The 17,572-nt window shown below is 47.6% G+C and overlaps 1 protein-coding gene across 2 annotated transcripts in view; it reads right to left on the reverse strand.

Moving 5' to 3' along the window:
• Positions 1 to 17,572, reverse strand: part of CD247 (CD247 molecule) — an 86,506-nt gene that overhangs the window by 41,334 nt on the left and 27,600 nt on the right. The gene's annotated exons all lie outside the window — the stretch shown is intronic.

The raw sequence follows: 17,572 nt of genomic DNA on the forward strand, positions 1-17,572 counted from the left end.
GGGGCCAAAACACCTCTCCCGGACACGGAGAGACCATCAATCAGCGTAATGCGAAGACTCTTCAAGTCGGCCTCCCCGTAACCCAGCAGGAACTGTGTTAGGGCCTCTTCCCTCACTTGCATCCACTGACTTACATAGTGAGCCCAGGCCACCCGCCTGATCTCAGGAACCCACCCCACCCCTGGACAAGGGCTGGTATTTCCCCCCTCGATACCTTGCTCCCAATAAGGGGAAATCGAGGCTAAGGAATCTGACTTTTCTTTTCCTAGTTTCCCTGCCGGCCCTGCCTTCTGCTAAATTGTAACCAACAAATCTGCAGTGGCTAACATCTCTGTTCCCAGTCAGGCTTCTAGACAGAGGTCTTCCACCTAGCTGATCTGTTTCGAATGAAGGAAATTGAAAAATAAAGTGTCCTCTTTCCTTCCAAGCAGGGAAAGGAAGTTGTATTCCCAAACATAGAGAAGAAGCAAATGGCAATCCAAAACAGGAGTTCCTGCCACTAAAAAAGATGTGATCTTGTTTTGAAATAAATCTGTTTTTAAAGTTTGGCAAGAAAGATTTACACATTTGTGAGGCCGAGTCCATTTAAATAGTCCAAATGTGCCAGATCTAAACCAAGGGCCAGAGGACTAAGGAGCTGGATTAGAAGATGGAGGCCTATCTGACACTTAGCGGTGGGATCCAGTTAAACATTTAATCAAGGGGGTTCACTGGAGAAGACAATCCTCCGCTCTGGACTACCTCCCAGCACACGGCAAAGTGGTTCTTGCTTAACATGCTCATTAAGATAGTCACAAACATTGAATCGGCATTTTTTGATCTGACATTTTCTGTTATCCAAACATGTTTTTGTTTTTATTTTCAAGAACAATGCCTCTCCCCACGTCCTGCTTTTTTCTTTCTTTTAAGAATTGGGCCTGAAAGGAGAGGGAGAGATAAAGGAAAGTGTTCAGGCAAATGATCTGAGGTTTAAAAAAAAAATGAATTCTTGGAGATCATTTGTTTGTTGCTTTAGTCACTGCAGAATTGTTTACTGAGTGCCCACGATGGCACCTTGTGGTCCCTGGGCACAGTCTCCTTGGCTACAGCCTCTCCAGATGTCTTGAAGAGAGTCAAGAGTCAGGCCTTGGACCTCTTCTCTAATCTCCTAAACGCCTTCCTTTTGCGATTTCATGTATTCATTCTCAGGGCTTTAAAACACCACCTATATACTGTTGGCCCCAACATTATGTTTGTAGCCCCAGCTCTCCCCTGGAATCCAGATTTTGAACATCACCCAGATGTCTAATGGGCCACTCAGCTTTACCTTGTCCTAAGCAGAACTCCTTATTTCACCCCCACCAAAACCTTACTCTTTCTGGGGTCATTGGGCAACGTTAGGAGGAATTTGATTTCTCAATTCAAAACTGGTGGAAATATTTTTTAAATTTTCTATATGATTTTTTGGCTTACAGGAGTAAAAATGTTAATTGTAGAAAAATTAAAAAATATAGAAAAGTATGAAAAAGAAAATAAAAATTACCCACAGACCTACCACTTAAATATAATCACTGTTTAACATTTTGCTATATTTTCTTCCAGTGTTTATTCTAAAGCATTTCTTTTTCAAAATTGAAATAGTATCCTTAGGGTTTTTGTTTGTGTTTTCTTAGTGCTACTTATTTTTTATTATTTATGTATTGCTATATATAATTCCTTAGCTACCCCCTTGTTGTTAGAAGTATAGATTATTGTTGATTTTGAGTATTACAGTGCTGCAGTAAACATCCTTGAACGTAGTTTTATTCCTCTGGTTATTTCTTAAGAATAAATTAAGACACATGGAAATATGTGGCCAAAAGGAAAAAAAATATTTTTTAGACTCTTTAAAAACTTAGGGCTGAATTACTCTCCAGAAAGACAGGGCCAATTTATATTCAGCAGTTTTTAAGAGACTCTAATTCATTGTGTTCTCACCACACTGGGTATTATCATTAAACAGATAAACAGCAAACCAAACAACACGACCTACTCAGTAAGCAAAAAACAGAAACTCATTTTGAAATTTGTATTTCTTTGATTATTAGTAATGTTGAACATTTTTTTCATGTGTTTTCTTCGCTGTGTGTATTTCTTGTTTTATGAATTGTGCGGTGATGACTTTTGCTTATTTTTCTTTAGATGTGCCTTCTTACGAAGCAATTTCTAAGAGTGTGTTATACTGGGGATATTCGCCCTTTTCCCATGGCGTATATTGTGAATATTTTCCCATTTTGCCATCTGCCTTTTACTTGGTGTCTTTGACACACAGAAATTGAAACTTAAATAGTCAAATTTTTGCTTTTACTCATATGCTTAGAAAACCTATCCTCATTTTGAGATCAAATATATATTCACTTATATTTTCTTGGGGGTACTATTTTCAATGGCATTGTGAAAAAACACACTCAAAAATTAGGAAGTGTTTTCGGCAGCAGCTCAGGTTGGCAGGATCATATCTATTGCCAAATGTGTGTGTACGCACTTGCACACACAGTGTGCACACGGAGGAAAGCAAGTCTAGCAAAATCGACTTTGCCTATTTCAATGCATTAAAATAAGAAGGGAAAATTGTGGATTTTTTTTTCAAGGGGCAGTAACACCAAAACCAAGATTGCTGTTTCATACTGGGTTATAGCTGTGTTAGGGAAGCTATCATCATAATGCTTCTATGAGGATTTTGCCGCTGTTAAAATTGGATCCTCCTGTAGGTTTTGTATTTAATTGATCGCAGTTTTCTTTAAAGAAGTTAAATCAAAGTGGGCAGAGGCATTTGTTGGAAATGATTTAAATGCGTATATATCCTTGAGTATGATGGCTCCCCATCTCAGGTCCAATCATGCCCTCTCACACGCCACGAGTGGCTATTTGGGTTGGTGGCCTCATGGCCCAGTGACCTCCATGTCCTAGAGAGGGTTCTTTGTGTCCACACCTGTGCAGCCAGCACAAAGGACAGTGAATACTCACTAGGGTGCAGAATCCATCAGCTCCAGCTCTGGCCCTCCTGGCGGCCAGCCTGCTTCTCTGGCCTGACAGCTTTTTACCTTCCAGCTCACACAAATAATCTGCAGCTCAGGCCTAGAGGATGCCTACTCCTGAGGTGTTTGCCACACTTGTCTTCTCTAAATTTCTCTAAGTTTTACACGCACGTGTACGTGCACATACACACCTGTAGTCTTACAGGGGGATCTGTTCTGAGGCCTTTCCTTGCAAAGCAGTGGTTTCATATTCAAAACCTCTATTAGGGCCTCCTATTGGTTCTCTGTTCTGAGATGATCAGCTGCCCTGGAGCCTCCGTCCACTGCCCGGGGATGAGCTTGGCTTCTCCCGCCCTCTGCCTACCATCTCCTCCACTCCGGGCCTTTCTCTCATCCAGCGTCCTGCAGCTGAGGGCACCTGCATCCTGGGCATTGCTTTGAAAACAAGCATGATTGCTTCCTGCCGAGTGGCAGACTCTCTGCTCTCACAGGGTCACTTAGCCAAACTCACACCCAGAGCTTCACAGAGCTTCTCAGCTCACCCACTCCTTCGACTCCCCGCAACAGCCCTGAGAGCGAGACGTGGTTATTATCCCCACCGTGAAAAATGGGAAAGAACTGACCAGACCAAGTTCACACAGCTGGTCAGTTCGCACAGCACTGAGTCCTGGGGCTTTTCTGCTCTGCCGCTTGCAAATCCACGCTTTCTCTTTGAGCCAAGTCTTCTGCAAGACGACGGTGTGTGTCCAGCCAGTTTACGGGCACCCCCTTCCCAAACATTCCTAAGACCTTCCAGACTTTGGGGTGCTCTCACCATGAAGGAGAACCCCCTCCTTCAAAGGGCAGCCCGTCACTCCTTCGCTGGGTGCTTTTACTGGCCACCAGCCTCCTTGTCACACTGACCCACACATTAGCTAGCTCTGCGCTTGAAAATTAACCAGTACCCTGTGTCTTCTACCTGATGGCACCTCGCATGTCGGAAGCCTGGCCTTGGCCCGCTCCCCTTTGGTCTTCCAAGCCCCGTTGCATCCTATACTTGTCTCTGGGGGGCTCTGCCTGCTCTGCACACCCTCTGCCTCACCCGCCCCAGAAGATTAGATAAAGCTATGTGAACCAGAGGTACCCCACTGCCTCCTTCCTAAAAATTTCTCTTTGATCTACTTTGCAAGATAAACCTGCCTAATGATAGATAGGCAGAGATACTGAACACTCTCACTGCCCCCTTTCCCTCTCCCTGGCTCGGAGGCTGGAGGTGGGGCTGGGGAGGGGGAGCCGACCTCAAGCAAGTTACTGCCTGAGCCTTTAAAGTCAGATTTTAATCTCTTTTCCCCTCCACCCACCCACCAGCACAGTCAACGCACCACTGAGACACCTGCTCGGAGGGGGTGGGAGTGAAACGGTGGTGGGGGTAGAGGGAGGCACGCTTGCCTGGTGCCTGGGGAGGAAGATTCTGCTCCTGGCCACAGAGCCTAACTGGAGCTTCAAAGAGATCTTTTTAGAAAACAGTGGCCAGGCGGGAATGATGACAGGCCACAAAAAAGACCTTTAGCAAAAGGCAGGGGCCCTGCCTTGGATTTTCCATTTTCTGGATAGGAAATGCCCCGCGCAAACGGGCCACCTTGTCATACTGAAAACATGGACACTATCAAAGACTGCTGGGCTTGCTTCAGAAAGAATCCGGGGCCAGGCACAGTGGCTTCTGCCTGTAATCCAGCGCTTTGGGAGGATGAGGTGAGAAGGTCGATTAAACCCATGAGTTCGAGATTACAGAGATTACAGTGAGCTATGATCACGGCACTCTGGCCTGGGTGACAGAGCAAGACCTTGTCTCAAAAAAAAAGAATTTGAGAGCCAGCTTGAAGAGGCTCCCACTGACCAATGATGTAACAATTTAAGTATCAATAGGCCAGACGCAGTGGCTCATACCTATAATCCCAGCACTTTGGGAGGCTGAGGTGGGAGGATTGTTTGAGGTCTGGAGTGTGGGACTAGCTTGAGCAACATAGTGAGACCCCCATCTCTACAAAAATTTCTTAAAAAATTAGCCGGGTGTGGTGGTGCACGCCTATAGTCCCAGGTATTCAGGAGACTGAGATGGGAGGATTCAGCCCAGGAGTTCAAGGCTACTGTGAGCTATGATCAGGCCACTGTACTCCAGCCTGGGATACAAAGTGAGATCAAAAAAAAAAAAAAGCATCAATAAGAAAAAGAACTGCAATAGATTAAAACACTTAATTATGTTTAAATCATGCATTCCTCACAACCCTAAAGACAACTGACCAACAGATTCATTGCTCATCTTTGGAGTATGCTAGAGAACGAAATCATCACTTAATTTTTTACTGGAAAAAAACCCACTTTTATTATAAAATTATCAAACATCCATAAAAGTAGAATAGTACAATGAACCTCCAATATACAACTCTTCTTGTTCTTCTATGCCTAGTGCCCTCTCTTCCGGATTATTTGGAATCAAATCACAGGCATCATATCTTTTCATCTATAAATAATAAATCATTGTAAACAACGAGAAAGAATCAAGCATTTATCCTGGGTATTTACTGGGGTAACCAAATAGTTGACAAGGGGAAGTGTCTCTCTATAGAAATATTCCAGCACATAAACAAAAAAAGAGATAACCCCTAACGCAATAGAGGCTCTAGGCAATGATTATCGATAGCGTTTAGCATCACCGAAAGAAAGAGCATGGGACATCGTGCATCTCCTGAGGACAGGACGCCAACCACCTTGGAGTGTTCTTTGCTATGATAGCAAACCTGAATCCAAGTAAGCCTCCAGACCTGACCACTAGTTTATAAAAAATACAGGCGGCAGAGGAACATGTTAAATGACCACACAGGGAGGCGACCAGCAAAATCCAGACTGTGGGAAGTTCCATGGGACAAACATTCTGGCTTCCTCAACAAACACAGTTCAAGGAAACCAAGGGTGGGGGGAGGTGGAGGGAAGGAAATTCTAGATATGAAAGAGACGCAGAAACATACAAGCCAGCCGAAGCAAACACATTTTAAAGTAAAAAAAAAAGAGAGAGAGAGATGGTTGGAGAAACTATTTAAACACTGACTAGATATTTGGTGGTGTTAAGGAATTATTATAGATTGTGTAAGTGGGATAATGGCCTTATAGTATGTTAAAAAAAGAATCCCTATCTTTTGGAGAAACATACTAAAATATGTACATGTAGTTCATTATATTATTTTCTCTACTTTTATACATGTTTGAAACAGAAAGCTTTGCCCTGGAAAGTCATCCTGGTTTCCCCTTCAGAAGAAAAGGAGTTGGTCAAAACTGAAGCGTCAGTGGTCACTACAACATTATGGGTTGAAACAGCACCTTTTTTCAGGCTGCTGACACCTCCTCTGAGATCCCAGGGAGCTTCCCAAGGGTGAGTCTTGGGCTTCTCTGATACCCTCTGGAGCAGCAGGCCCAGGCTGGTCCGCTGCAGACTCTCCCTAAACCCTGCCGAGCAAATAGAATGATCCTTTCCCGGAGCTCTCGGCTGTGTCGGGTCTCATTTAGCTGCCTACGTGATCTTTTCATTTCCTTTCTTTTCAAAATGGGGGCAATCATTCTTAATTCACAGAGTTGTAAGGATAAGATGGCATAATATGTGTGAATCTTCTCTGTAATTACAATAATTCACACTAAGAATAATATTGAACACATATTGAAGGTTTGCTATGTTCCAGGTTTAATTCTAAGAGCTTTATATGAATTATTTCATTTAATTCTCATAAAGCCCTCTATGGCATGTACTATGATTGTCCTCATCTCACAAATGTGGAACTTAAGGTACAAAGATGTAAAGGTTACGGTGCCAAGTTTGTAGTGTTTGTTCTTGTCATTTGTAGATGGAAGAGCCTGTTGGCCACACTCTTATAATTTCAAGGACAACAGGAAGCTCCTCCTGCTGAAAATGTCTTTAGGTAGAGGCATTTTGGTCTCCAAGAGGTTAAAATGGAAGTTATCCTGAGAAGGTTAAAACATTAATTTCTGCCTACCACGAATGCCTTAATATGATTTATCAGCTTACTCCCCTTCCCCTGTCAGGACCCTGAGAAAATAGGAGGGGCTGGGCCAGGAGACACCACAAGAGAGGAAGGTGTTAAGGACAAAGTCCACGACCTTGGCGATTTTATCTGGAGCCCACCCTGATCCCAACCTCATGTGGTCAGTGTCAGAAGAAAGGCAGACAAAGCCACCTTTCTTTTCCTCAGACAGACCCGGAAATGGACGATGGCCGCTACTGGATGTGCTATTTGTGCGGCTCCAGCGCCTGCCCAGAGATCCCTTCCTTGCTGATCTCTCCCACTGGCTCAGACTCTTGCAGCCTGGCTCTGAAGTCTTGCAGAATTCTGATAACTTCTCGGGACATCTTGGTGCAAAGCTTGGAAGCCAGACTGAGCAAGAGTGAGACCCCATCTCTACAAAAAAATGGAAAAATTAGCTAGGTGTGAAGGCACACATCTGTAGTCCCAGCTACTTGGGAGGCCGAAGCAGGAGGATTGCTTGACCTCAGGAGTTCAAGACCAGCCTGAGCAAGATCGAGACCCCATCTCTACTAAAAATAGAAAAATTAGCCAGCTCTGTCATGGCACACACCTGTAGTACCAGCTACTTGGGAAGCTGAGGCAGGAGGATCACTTGAGCCCAGGAATTCGAGGTTGCAGTGAGCTATGATGGCACCACTGCACTCTACCTGAGTGACAGAGAGAGACCCTGTTTTAAAAAAAAGAAAGCAAAAGCCATCTGGTGCTGCTGGGACAGCTGCTGGCCCTGCTGCCAACCCCATGGGCAGCCTAGGTCTCCTCTCCTGCCCTGAGGCCAAGCAGGCCAGATGCTGCCCGCATAGTGAAGGGGGCTATGAAGAACGGCTGGGATAAGGATATTAAGCCTGGAAAAGACATGGGGACTTCAAAGGCACCCTCGTATTTGAAAGGCTGTCTCACGGAAAGGAGTGTGCGTGGGTGGGGGAGGGGGGTGTGGTGGAGGACTCCAACGGGGGAACCAGGCCCGACAGAATAGAGCTCAGACTGGCAGAAGGAAGCGTCACGAAGGACCAATGAGAGACGCAGTACGGTGGATAGGAACACCGGCTCCAGAGTCAGACTGTTTGCCTCCAAATCCCACCTTCTGTGCCTCTGTCACCTTATCTGTGAAGGGAGATAAAAAATTGCACTTCTCTCCGAGGGTTGTTGTGGGGATTAAATGGGTTGATACATGTCAAATGCTTTGAATAGCCTGGTCCGTGTTAAATACTCAACAAAGGTTATGTTGAAATGGAAACGTCTATAATCTGTTGAATGAAAGCAGCAAGATCCAAATTGTGCATGATGTGATTCCAATTTTGTTTTTAAAATGCACATTATCGTGGAAGAATCCTAGAAGAAAATACCTCAAAATATTAACAGAGGTAATCTCTGGACAATAGGATTATGGTGATATAAAGTTTTTAATACTGGATATTTTCTAGATAAGCATATATTACTTCATAAATAGGAAAACATTTTTAATGTGATCTTTATTTAAAAAGGTAATAGTGTACCTAAAAATGTAGTGAGGTCCTAGTTACTAAAAGAGATTAAACCGCCCTCTTACTAAAAATATTTGAACTCATCTAGCTAATGGACAGGTGGGATATTTACACTGTTTAATCCCAACCATGTGAAGAAGCTCGTGCATGAAAATAAAGACTGGAAGGCAACAGGTGACACTGGCAATAGTGTTTGCTCTGGGGAGACGGGTGAATAGAGTTTGTTTGTTTCTGCATTCTTTTCCGTACTTCAAGAATTTTCTAAATTAAATGTGTACTACTTTAAAAAAGAGGAGGGGTAGGATTAACTAGAAGTGAAAACTAAACTAAAAAAAATCAAAAGAAAAAGAGGTCAGCCTAGACTAGCTCGAAGGCCCCATAAGCCTGCTGATCTAGTTTCCGTGACCATGATTCTGTGACCACGCGATGGTGGCAATGACATGGTTGACACATCCGCCTCGATCCGCTGCGCACTACGGCCCAGCGGTGGTCATGCCTCCCGCTGTGCAGAAACCACCCAGGGCGTTAGGGTCGCTGTTGCATCACGCTGCAGACCTCCCCCTGCCCACCATGTGGCTTTAGGGCCTCGTATTTTGGTCACTGCACTTTCCACATCTCTTCCATCCAGCCAGGCCCGCATTGCTGGGAACTCGCTAACACCTGCCCTCTCCTGGCCTGGCCGGCAGGACTGCACTGATCCCTCACCTGGAAGGGCCCGCCCTCCTACCAATCTGTGTTCTACCCAGCGGTCAAGGTCACCTCTTCCACGGCAGGGTGTTGAGCTCCCCCTGCAAATGCCAGTTCTTCCCCTGTACGAATATTTCGGCACGACTGCATCCTTTACTGCTCCACGCCTCTCCCACGTGAGCTTCCTGACTGTGGAGCCGGATTTTCTGCTTCTCTTTTTATCTCCCCAGAGAAAAACATCTAGCTTGGTGATGAGGGAGTACACAGAATCCAAAAACAGCCCCAGCTCAGCAGCCACCGCACATGGTCCGATGCCCCCGTCCCATCATAGGCCGAGAACTGATGGGGCAGACACTCAGAGGATCTGGGAAGACAGACCTGTGAGGTGAAGGCCATTTGTTGGCCAAGACACAATCCCACCCTGGAGTGAAAGAAACATGGTTTTGTCACTGTTCTCTGAGCATTTAGTGTTTGGATTAGAGAGCTGCAGAGGTCTTGGGAGGGTCATGAAAATGGGAAACGCCTTAGGAAGTGGAATAAAAATAAATGAAATAGGCTGGGCGCAGTGGCTCATGCCTGTAATCCTAGCACTCTGGGAGGCGGGAGGATCGCTCGAGGTCAGGAGTTCGAGACCAGCCTGAGCAAGAGCTAGACCCCTGTTTCTACCAAAAAAAATTAGAAAGAAATTAGCTGGATAACTAAAAATGTATAGAAAAAATTAGCCAGGCATGGTGGCACATGCCTGTAGTCCCAGCTACTTGGGAGGCTGAGGCAGGAGGATTGCTTGAGCCCAGGAGTTTGAGGTTGCTGTGAGCTAGGCTGACACCACGGCACTCTAGCCTGGGCAACAGAGCGAGACTCTGTCTCCAAAAAAATATATAAAATAAAAAATAAATGAAATAGAGTTAACTTATCTGGAAAAAAAGTTGAGATGAGCCCACTCTAGAGTCTTTAATATACCAAGAAAAACTGTGGCAGCTGTCACGCTACTGATACTTCAGCTTTCAGGACCAGCCCCTCTCCCCCATCACCCGGGAGCTCTCTCCCTGATCAACAAGCCAAGGAGATAACATGAGATCTCTTCCAGCTCCAAAAGTTTAGTTTGTGACTTCTTAAACCTGAAACCTCAGACTGTGAAGCATGTAAACAAAAGTGACTATGGAACATCCTTCTCGGGTGATTGGAGACATATTTGGGAACACAGTTTTAAAGCAGGGCATTTTGAACCTTTTAACTCTTCGGCCCACTCTGCTTTAAATTAAATGCGAAGATGCATGCTCATTCCGCATAAAACATGCAGTTATTTTGCTATAAAAAAGATCTGAAAATATTTTTATAATTTTGCTTTTGAAATTTAGTTACTAGTAATTCATTTATGATTGGCTGCAACTTCTTGGCTTTTATTTTGCATTCTTGGGAGCGTTTGTGATGCGAAAATCTAACCTACAGCCTGTGTTCACATGTAAGATTTACTGAATCTTTAAGTCAACAAGGCTGACATACAGCACAATTACAGTATTGTCCTAGACTCAGTTTCTACTATGTGTGATTCTCAACCATTATCCTTAGGAGGTGTTGAAAGAAAATTGTTGTTTATAGTAATTAGAACACTAAACCTTGGAAATAACTTACTTCTACTAAAAAATCTAAAGAGGAGTCAAAGCTGTACCTGTATTAAAATCATTTTCTCTCACTTGCTTTCCGAAAGCTTTCTTGACTCAGGGAAGAAAGTTGGGAGTAGGGTGAGCGTGGCATTTTAGCAAGCACATGGGGAACGCACGTTTCAGTGTCATCCATAATGTGGGTTGAGGTTGAAAGCAAAATTCAGAATGACTGCTCTGAGCGTTTTGTGTGAAATACCTCATTTCTTTTCTGAACCACAATTTTCTTGAGGATAGACGTAGGAAGTGCAGCATGCAATCCAGTAGTGATCACCAGGGGCTTAGGAAGAAGCTCGTTGACTTGATTGACACATGATATCCAGGTGGAGCCATGTTGGAAATGGCACCATTGTCCTGACTTTTTCCAGAAAAAGCAGTGGGGGGTCACAAGACTACACTCATCACTTCGCATAGTCCTGTGAGTCTGGCCAGGGATTCCTCTTGGCCCATCCCACAGGGACACACTGCAGCTGGGGCAGACAGTGACAGAACCCAAGGCTGGATGCTGAGAAGGACCCCAGGCCTCTGTTCAAGCTGGTTTGGGTCTTCTGCAGCAGGGCCTGCCGGGGTCTTTCGGTGGGTGTGATCCCTGCCTAAGAACCTGCCCCTCCCTCCACTGCCTCTCAGCCAAGGCTTCCTGGGGACCTCTTCTTTGCCCCTCTGGACGACTCAGAAGGAGGCTCAACCCTCTGAAGTGAGCAGGAATTAGAGGCCTTCCCCGGGTCCTGTGAAAAGTTCTCTGGCCTGAAGATGGCCATGAACCCACCCTGCCCCACTGGGGACAGCACTGTCCCTGGCCACTCTAGAGTGAAGGGATTAAGAGGACATCTCCCCTCCTTCTCAGAAAGTTCTCAGAACCCCAAGCCACCAGGCCCATAACTTGCCCCCAGTGTTCACAAGATGTTGAGCCCTGGCAGCTGCTGACGACTGAGAAAGAAGGTGGTTCTTCCCCACCGACAGCCAAGAGGCTGCCTGAGAGTCCTGCCACCTTCTTTCGGGTTCAGCCTGGGTTTGTTTTGAATCTCGCCTCGCCTCTGCGGGGGTGGGGTTGAGTGAGTTCTCTCCCCTCTGGGTGTCTCCCAAACACATTTCTGCCTGTGGGTTGGTACACGCTTTCTCTCCCCCATCAGCCCACATCCCTCTCTCCTCTCCAGAAGCGAAGCCCCTGCAGGCTGGGGCCAGGTGCTGACGTTGCAGAGTGGGGAGCTGCCACTCCACAGCAGGGCCAACCCGGCCAGACAAGCAGCAGCCCCAGGGCCTCCAAGCACACGTGGAGGACCAGAGAGGAATTTTGAGAGACATGTGTCCAAAGGCCTCTGTGCCTCTTCTCCTGGTGCAGAGGCCTTGAGCTGCCCCCACCCTGGGAAGGGCAGGTGGGGTGGTTTCAGCTCTTTCTGGGATGCCTCATCTGACCGTCATCCTACACACTGTGCTGCCAAGGAGGTGACCAACATCCAGACACCTTTAGCTTACAAATTATAATACCCATGAAGAAAATCAGGACCCCTCTCAGGGATTTGGTGCCTGGACCCTAGAAATAGCCACGCTTCCCTCACCCTGCTTTCCACCAACCTTGAAGATCCTAATAGCCTTTAAAAAATTCATGCTAGCTTTCCCGTGAGGGGGCTGGTATTTATTACTATTGCCTATGTTCCCAGCACTGGTTATATTGTTTATCTCATTGAATCCTCCCAGACGGCTCAGGGAGATAGCTCAGATTCTCCCCATTTCACAGACGAGGAGACAGAGGCTCAGAGGGATTAAGTTACTTGCCCAAGGTCACAAAGCTAGTAGGCAGAGGAGCTGTTCTGTGACGTGGCAAGGCCCATGTCACCTGCAGTGTAGCACCCGCTCTGGCAAGAGGCACAATGTGCCCAGTGATGACGATGAAAATGACAATGAATGTATTTTACATTTGCTCAGCACCCTGCAGCCATGCTCCTCGGCTCTGAACTCAGGGTATGTGCCGAGTCCAAGAGGTGCTGCTTCCCCTCGGTCCCCAGCACAGAATCACCTTAGCCACTTCCTGAGGAACGCGAGAAATGGTTTGCCCACTCGGCCAGCACGGCGCTAGCAGTTTGCCCGCGGAAGCGTCCCGCTGCTCTGCCACCACTGGAGCCCCGAGGGGATCAGGCTAGGGGCCTGAGTGGTGGGCCAGCCAGGGGCAGAGTGGAGGCTGTGAAATCGGAGGTGAGACCACACTGGCTGGTGTGCAGGCTGCAGCCACAGCTCTCCCCAACCCCACTCCTCATGCTCCGCACAGGCGGAGGCCAAGTGTCCCTTGGTTTCTTTCTTGTTTCTCGGTGGGTAATGTGGTCTTTCGGAGACCGCTTCTCTCCATCTAATAGTCAGGCACCTCCTGCCTGCCCTGCCCCCCTTCCCTCCCTCTGTTTTCTCCCCTTCCCCGCAGGCTGCCTGTGGTCTTGGAGGCTCCTTAAAGCTCCACCTCAGTTACAAGGAAAGCTGGGCTTCTCCGGGCTCTCTGAAGCCCCTGTGTGTCCCCTCCTCGTCAGGGAGCTCAGAGGCCAGTGAGGCCCTGGAGGACGGAGAGCTGTCTGGAGCACTCTGGCAGGAGCACTCTGAGAGCCACGTCCTACATTTAGTCTCCCAGCCCCTTTGCCACTTTAGGAAAACAGAGGCGAGCAAGAGTCTGGGTGCTGAAGGGACATCAGCCCTACCTGAGCTCCTGGGCCACCTGGAGATGGCCCCAAGGTGCTGGTCAGCAACCCAAGGGCGGTGCTGGGGGTACCTGCCCCTTCCCAGCTGCCGCCCCCACCTTACAGTACAGGATGGAAGCTTTACATCTAGTAGAATGACTTCGAGTTTAAGAAGGGCTTTTAGATGTTCACTTGGAGGTAAGACCAGGTAGGATAACTGCTCCCTTTTTGGCTTTTCAGGAGGCTGAGTGCCTGAGGGACGGAGGGGCTCTTTCCCTGCAGCTCTGCCACCAGACGGTCCCAAGGCGAAAACCTCAGGTTGGTGGAACCCAGGAAATCACAGTGAGGCCAAATGCTGGCCCTCTCCTGAATTTCGCAGTCCCCAGGAGCACCCCTGGGAGGGATGACCAGGTGCATCACAGCCTCACGGTTGCACGGGGGGCCAGGGGCCTTCCTGCAGTCACAGCTTGCACTTGCCTAACCTGTGAGTCTATCTGAACACGTAAAGGGGACATTTTGAAATGAAAACGAAGCTTTTGGGAAGAGCATCAAACTCAGCCCATCAAAGGGCAGACAGACCCCGCATGTCCCTGAGCTACGTCTCTGTGCCGCCGTCGCCTGGTAGTGGGCCGGGGGTGCTCAGTGGATATTTGTTGAATAAATGAAAGAATGGGACTGCTCGACCACTCAGCATCTCAAGAGAAGGACGAAACAGAGAGGCTGAGGTTCGGTTTTGGGAGGGAAGCTCCCACCTTTGGCTGTGGTGTGGGTAGCAGCAGCAGAAACTCCATCTGGGACGTGGATTAAGGGAGACGCAAGGAAATGATCTGTTCTGCATCCGCCTCTCCTGAAATGCTCGGAGCTGCCTGAGATTAGGCAGCTGTTTCCTCTTTGTATCTGCACCCAGGCCACCGGCCAGGCTCCCAGGGGGACGGTGCCCCCGGTCTGGCTCAAGAGGCAAAAGCCAGGGTAGGGGTGAGGGAAACTGAAAGGTCCCAGGCTCAGGAATCACTGTTTCAGTCCCGTCTCCAGCCCCAAATCCCACCATAACCTTTTGGTGGGTGTGGTCCTTCCTGTTTCCCATCATGAACGATACGAATTTTGCTCTCTGATTCCTTCTGGCTGAGCCCTAAGAAATCAGTAGGGGAGGGTGGGAGTGGAGGAAAGAAGTCATGGAGCCAACCAGAAGATTGAATAACAAGGTTATTAACCAAAAAAAAAAAAAAATGATTGGAGGCTTGGGGTTGGGGGAGAAATAAGATTCATTGTGGGCAACTTCTAGAAGCCTCCGTCCACATCCCCCCATCCACACTGCCCTCTGACCCCTGAAGGACACACCACCATGCTTGAGGGGCAGGTGGCCTCCGCTCTGCTGCTCCCAAGACAGAGCAAGAGAAGAAGCATTGTCAGGCCAAAGAAATGAGCGACATGGAAAAGTCAGTGGAAAGAAAACATGTTTTCATCACAGTAAGATCAAAAAACTGGTTTGGTTCTTGCACCAACCCCCTCGATTTTCAAATGAGAAATTCAGAAGGGACAGAGGACCTGCCTGAATCACCACAGCTAGTGAGAAGCAACGCGGGGGACACAGAGCGCCCTGACCTTGGAGGCAGAAGTGCAAGTTAAGTGGCTTGAGCAACTCACTTAACCTCTCTGAGCAACAGAGCAAAACGGGGGATGAGACAGCGCTAGAGGGCTGCTGTGGGGATCCGCAGGCATTGCTTGCGTGAAAATACTTCTTAAACTGAAAATAAAATGGAAGGAGGTCAGTGGCAGAATGGGGACTAGAGCCCAGATGTCCTCAGGGTCAGCCGCTATCTAGCACCCCTCGAGCTTGGCAGGCATGCCACGGGAAGGCAGACCTGTTTCCCGTGCTACAGATAGAGGCCAGCCTCTGCTACCACCTCCTTTCTCTCTGGCTTGTGGGACGTGCTGCCTGCTGAGGGGTCAGCACAGAACATGCCCTGGCCCCGACCACCCAATGAAAGAGCTCCGACCACTGTTGCCAGCCACTGCGAGCCGCTCTGATGCCTTTGTGTGAGTTAGAAAAAGGCAGCTCTTCAGAGGGGAGGCCCAGGCCGTCAAGGCCCCTTCCTCCAGTCGGATACCCCTGGACCCACACTGCCAGGGAGCAGGCACAGGCAGGTCCCAGGACCTGCTGGCAGCCTCAGCCTGGCGCCCGGATCCAGGGCTCAGACTAAATAATCATATTGGATGTCCCGACCAAAGTGGGCCCTGATCTCACTCTGTGAGGTGGCCCGACCCCCCATTCTCCAATAATGCTTTGTCGAGTATCTTTCACGACAAGGCAACATGGCCAAACGATTGAGCAGCAGCCTAGCAGTTACAAGACATGGGTCCTAGTCCCACAAAGCTACTTTCTAGCTGTGTGCCCTGGAGGAACTCACTCAGCCTCCCAGAACCTCAGTTTCCCCATCTGTCAAGTGGAAATGACAATCACTCTTTCAAGGGTTGTCTTACCAGGTGCAAATGAGATGATAATATTACAAGAACACGTTGTGAAGTAGAAATCAGGATATGGCTATGAGATTATTGTCACATGTTCTAACGAAATTTTAAAAATAATGTTACTGCTAAGATATGTTAGAGAAAAATTATTCATTGATACTTGTTAAAGCATGTTTAGGAAGACTTTATTCAGGACTGTCGTGATAGGTATGAGCACCATTGCAATGGGGTTTTCAGTGGGGTCTTGCAGTGGGCAAGAGATAAGACTAAATTCCAAACACGACACAGGCAAGTGGGCATTAATAGCCAAGGAGCAAGGTGAGGGTCAGCGGGCAGAAAAGAGGAAACATCATAGGTAAGGGGGTTCTGGCTACACGGAAGACAGGCCAGGGTGATCAGACATCACCTGGAGGATGATGAGGAACTGAGTATGATCAGATATTGAGGGTGGGGGTTCTTGCTAAAACTGACTTACAGAGCTCCTTACTAAAACTGGATTTTACAAGAGAAGTGCACAGATGGGCCTAGAAGAAGGTTCCAAAGCCTGCCTAAATTTTGGTCAAGCAGAGAATATTTGCCGGTTGACACAACGGTAATATTGAGAAATTTCTGAAAAAATAAAGACAGAACTTCTCTGATGGAGCAAAACAAATATTTCCCTCCTGCATGTGCATGCGTGTTTTCACACCACGTGCAGGAGCTCTGAACAAGAGCTCCTGGGAGCGAGGGGGAGTGAGTGCTGGGGAGGGGTCTGTGCCAGGGTTTTCCTGAAGGGTGGCCCTCTGCGGGAGGGCCCGAGGGCCCGGAGGGCTGGGGCAACTGCTCCTCCCGCGTGTGTTTCATTAGTCCACACCTCGTGGCTAAGCAACTTGAAAGGCAATGCCGAGAAGCACATAATGGATTTGTGAGGTTTTAATACCAGACAGCCTGCAAAAGACTAATAAAAATCCGGGGCAGGATTTTCCCAAGAGGGATGTGTCACTGTGGAATAAAAGTGAAAGAGATGAAGGAGAGCTCCTAGAAGGATTTTCCCCCAATACCCTGTGTTCATAGGTAGAGATTTTGTGTTCTTATGTGATAGTTTCAAATATACACGGTGTGACATTAGCACTCCAACAGCAAAAATAAAAGGGCCTCCACATCATCTTCTTTGAAAATATTTATTCAAAGCAGATGAAATGTTATTGAGGTCTTTTGTGTCTGGAAACGGGGTTAATTAAAGATTTCCTGCCTGCTTTGTGAGCAGGTGACACTTCCATTGAGCCACCAGCAATGCCCTGCCTATTTAGTGGGCTCTGTTTCGTTTTCGTTCTATTCATCGGGTTTGCTGGTGGAATTCCGTGGAAGTCTGACCCTATTCAGTGAAGAGAGAAGCAAAATACTGCTGTTCACCTAGACCCTGTGTTTGCCCAGAAAAACAGGGTGTTGGAGACGACGGACCCAAACCCAGAGTGACCCAGCACAGGGACTTGGGTCTCCTTTTCTGAGATCTGTAAAATGCGATGTGACTGGCTCACAGAAAAGAGGCTGGGGGGCTCCTGACGGGTT

The sequence above is a fragment of the Propithecus coquereli genome, unplaced genomic scaffold, assembly GCF_000956105.1.
Source record: "Propithecus coquereli isolate 6110/MARCELLA unplaced genomic scaffold, Pcoq_1.0 Scaffold56, whole genome shotgun sequence".
NCBI lineage: Eukaryota > Metazoa > Chordata > Mammalia > Primates > Indriidae > Propithecus > Propithecus coquereli.